This window comes from Oryzias melastigma, linkage group LG22 (assembly GCF_002922805.2).
Source record: "Oryzias melastigma strain HK-1 linkage group LG22, ASM292280v2, whole genome shotgun sequence".
NCBI lineage: Eukaryota > Metazoa > Chordata > Actinopteri > Beloniformes > Adrianichthyidae > Oryzias > Oryzias melastigma.
In genome coordinates, this window is record NC_050533.1 from 23,653,954 (window position 1) to 23,658,532 (window position 4,579).

Sequence of the window (4,579 nt, forward strand, 5' to 3'; positions counted from 1 at the left end):
AGAAATTACCATCAATGTCCACCAGAGAGACAATTGCCCATACACCTTTATCCGTCTAGCTTTATAAAAGATGGATTTCCGTCTGTATAAAACAGATTTATTGGTCCAAATTGTTGGGGTGCGTGGACTGAAATCATTTTCCAATAATGCAAAATCTTTTTATGAAAGTTGGACAGCTTGATAGATAATTTTGACAGGCCAGAATCACGTTTTAAAAAAACTCTCCATAACCAACTGTTTAAAATCTTTTTCTTGATTACCTATTATTGACTGAATATTATTTTCAGTTCTATTTTTGATATTTTTGTTGAGTATTATTCCAAAATCTTTGATTTCATTTGTAATTGGAATATCATAGATTTGAGTTTCTTCATGTTCCTGAATTGTCAGTATTTCACATTTTTTTGTATTCAACTTTAGGTCTGAAGCCTTGGAGAAAAGAGATAGTGTTAGTGGCATTCTTGTAATGATGGAGGACATATATAAAGAAAATTATGATCAAATTTTCCTTTCTGAGTGTTTCTTTTTTCAAATCATTGTGAATCAGGGGCAGATGGAAAAAAATCTGAAGGAAAAAGCCTGAAGTGGGCACCCTTCCATCTGTTCTGATCCATCTACTTGTTGACAAATAGTTCCATGAACGTCTTTGTTTTCCTCGTCTGAGCTGGAATCAGGATCAAACCTGAATGAATGGATAAATCAGTGTTTCTCACCTTCTTTGTTGCACATGTAATGTCAGTTTGCAGGTGTGAGGGGCTGTAAGCGAGTGGTAGAACATGTAAACAGATGAGTAAAGGGAATTGGGGCGGGGTTACTGTGCCACAACAGCACAACTTAGAGGTGTCCAATGAACTACTGCTAACTTCCAGAATTATATCCTAGAAAACAACACAAGTTTTTTGATTTTGGCTAAAATCTGCATGATCAGAATAAAAAAAAAAACACTAGGAACATTTTGAAATTAGATCACAAGATGATCAGACTGGGACCATAAATCTTATAGGAGCTATTTTTTGCTTAAAGAAAAAGAAATTCTTAATTAAAAAAAGGAAATCTACCGAAAGAACAAAGGAAAATATTTGTCTGATTGCCTTCAGCAATCAGACAAATATTAGCGACAAAAATAATAATGAGGGCTTAATAAGAAGGACACAATGTTAAAAAGATGCCTCTTTTCTCTTTTCTTTAGATGATTAAGGTGGCTGATTCTTCCAAAAGGAATCTGCTGGAAGCTTGACCAACTCAAAGGAGCTAAATCGTTGCTGTTAAAAGTTTGTATTCAGTGATTTTAAGAAACTGCACTTAAAGACTATTGATAATCCTGTGAGATTTCTGAAACTATAGCAGATAAAAGAAAAAAAAAGTTGGTATCTTGGTCCTTAAATTGTTCTTTAGTATAAGTAAAGTTTTAAAATGTAGCAACTCTCAGTGGTTGCCTAAAGGTTTGAACAACTGTTTCACTAAATTGGTGAAACTTAGAGGAGCATCCCTATTTAAATGGAGTATGTTTAGGCTCTGATAGCAACAGCTTTTAATGCTTGAAAACAGTATTGCTTTCAGCAATTAGACGCAATTTCTTTAAAGGAATTGCAAATCGATTTTTTATAAGGTCCTTTTTTTTGCTTCTGTGAACTTTATTTGACAGAGATTAAAGCTAATGGGACCTCTTGAAAGCTAAAGTGCTGGACGTTTACAAAATTATTAGGACTAAATTCTGGGAGAGTCCAGTTGATGAATCTAAAGTAGCAACAAATACTTGACAGTGTGACAGTGTTAACCACTACACCACTGTATGGCCTCAAAAAATAAAAGTTAACTTTAAAAATAAATCTTTCTTTAACTGTAGACCCTTATTTATTATTTTTTTTTAACTATAAATGTGCTAATGTGGGGTTAAATTTAATTTTCAGGAATATTAGTGAACTTTTGAAGATGTATTATTATATATTATGATGGATTAGATATTATGTATTTTTATCTGATGTTATACCAACAGGGATCAATAACAGAGAGGAAAACAAAAACGCTTTTTTCTTGATGTATGTCTTTGTGAGGGAGAGCTCTGTGGAGCTGCAGGTCCCATAAATGTCCAGCAGGTGGCAGCAGCATGTCTCTGTCCGTGGATGAAAGTCAAACCCGATAAAGTTTAATTGACAGCTGCTGGAAAAATGACAAGTGTATTTAATAAGTTAGATTGGAGCCAATTGTCAACTCCTATAATGACTCAGATTGATCTGTTTTGACATGGAAAAACGTTGTTTGGTTTTACTGACTATGAAAATCTTCTCAGTTCTATCTGATCAATTTCCAAGTCTTGTTAGAAAAATACTATATTCATAAAACTACATTAAACAATGAACTCAAAATTTCTTCTATAAAATCAGAGATGATTTCCACTCTGTTTTATCCAGTACCAGAAAACACTATAAAACAAACAACAAGCTAAAAAATTCTCATATTTACAGTTGTGGTCAAAAGTTTATATACACAATGTCATGGCCGTCTTGAGTTTCCAGTTATTTCTACAACTAATATAATCCTCTGATAGTTTAGCTAATATTTCAGCTACATGCTAACTGTTTTGGCTAATTTAGGCTTTTATTTTTAGTTTTTTAAGCTATTTTGGAGTTTAACTATTTTTTAAGCCACATGCTAGCTGTTTTGTCTAACCTAGGTTTCTTTTTCTTAGTTTTTAGGCAAATTTTGGCATTTAACTAATATTTTAGCTGGCCATCAGCTTCAGCGTTTTTAGTCACTATTTTAAGCATCTTCAGTGGCCAAATTCAGCTTACAGCATTAACATTAGCATTATTGCAGGTAATTCTATATATCTAGTTCATAATTAAGTCAACATTTTACGGTTTTGAAGTTTTAAAAATTTCATTTTAGAGTGTTTTTAAAAGATGTTTATCCTGTTCAGGTCCGTGACCTAAGGTGTGTTTTGGAATTTGTCCCCTTATATGATTGAGTTTGACACCCCTACTTTAATGTCACAACAAGGTATCATGAAGTTTGGTTCTTAAATGACTTTATTCTGGGTCAACTGAAAATGTGACCAAATCTTATGGGTCAAAAATATCCATACAGCAACATGAATGTGAAATTTTGGTGTTAATAAAATGAGCTTCATATTATGACCTCCTAACTTCGTGTGAGTAGTTATCAGTGACTTCAACTGGTGGCTGAGCTGAGGTCATTGAAATGGGGCTCATTGGAATCACACACCCACAGATGCTACAAAGGGAAAGTCAAAGGAGCTCAGCACACATCTGAGAAAGGAAATCATTGACTTGAACAAGTCGGCTAAGTCACATGGAACCATCGAAACAGTTGCAGGTCCCAAGAGCAACAGTGCAAACAATTGCTTGTACTTATGAAATGCACGCCACTGTTTTGTCACTGCTATGATCAGGAGAAAAATGCAAACTATCACTTCCTGCTTGGAGAAAGGTGAAGAATCAACTAAGAAATCATCTAAGAAATCAACTAAGAACCACTAAAAATCTGAACTGTCAAGAAATGGAAGCTGATGGAACACGGCTGTCCACAGTCAAGTGTGCTTAGCATCACCATGGACTGAGATGTTGCTGTGCAAGAAGGAACCATCTGCTCCAAAAGCAGACCTTAAGACTCGCTTCAAGTTTTCTGCTGACTGACCAATCAGGAGCCGGCTTTAAACCAACCAATCAGGAGCCGGCTTTAAACCGACCTATCAGGAGCCAGCTTTGAACCGGCCAATCAGGAGCCGGCTTTAAACCGGCCAATCGGGAGCCGGCTTTAAACCGACCAATCAGGAGCCGGCTTTATACCGACCAATCAGGAGCCGGCTTTAAACCGGCCAATCAGGAGCCGGCTTTAAACCGACCAATCAGGAGCCGGCTTTATACCGACCAATCAGGAGCCGGCTTTAAACTGGCCAATCAGGAGCCGGCTTTAAACCGGACAATCAGGAGCCGGCTTTAAACCGACCAATCAGGAGCCGGCTCTGAACCGGCCGATCAGGAGCCGGCTTTAAACCGGCCAATCAGGAGCCGGCTTTAAACCGGGGAATCAGGAGCCGGCTTTAACCCTTGTGCTATCCAAGGACATAAAACAAAAGTGTCTGTGCTAGTATTTTGAGGGGGTTCATTTAAAAAACCGTTTCCCTAACCAGGTCTGGTCCCTGACAGGCGACAAAGGTCTGGTCCCTGACAGGCGAAAGGCATCATTTTTGTCAAAAAAAATTTTGTATGTTTCAGACACCCTCTATCACCTCTGGCCACTTGGGGGTGCCAAAAACACCCCCACAATTTGTCTTTCTCTCCGCTTCCACCAGGGGTCGCCATTTCTCCTTGTTGGTACCTCCCTTGTCCACTAGGGGTCCTTTTCGTGTTCAGTTTTTTCCCTGTCCACTAGGGAGAGAGGGGGAGTGGTCTCCCTGTCTATGTCCTCCGAAGAGTTTGGGGTACTTTTGACCCCATTTTTTTTTACTTTTTCTTAATGATGTTGGTGCCTCCCTTGTCCACTAGGGGTCCTTTCCGTGTTCAGTTCTTTCCCTGGCCACTTGGGGGTGCCACAAACACCCCCACAATTTGTCTTT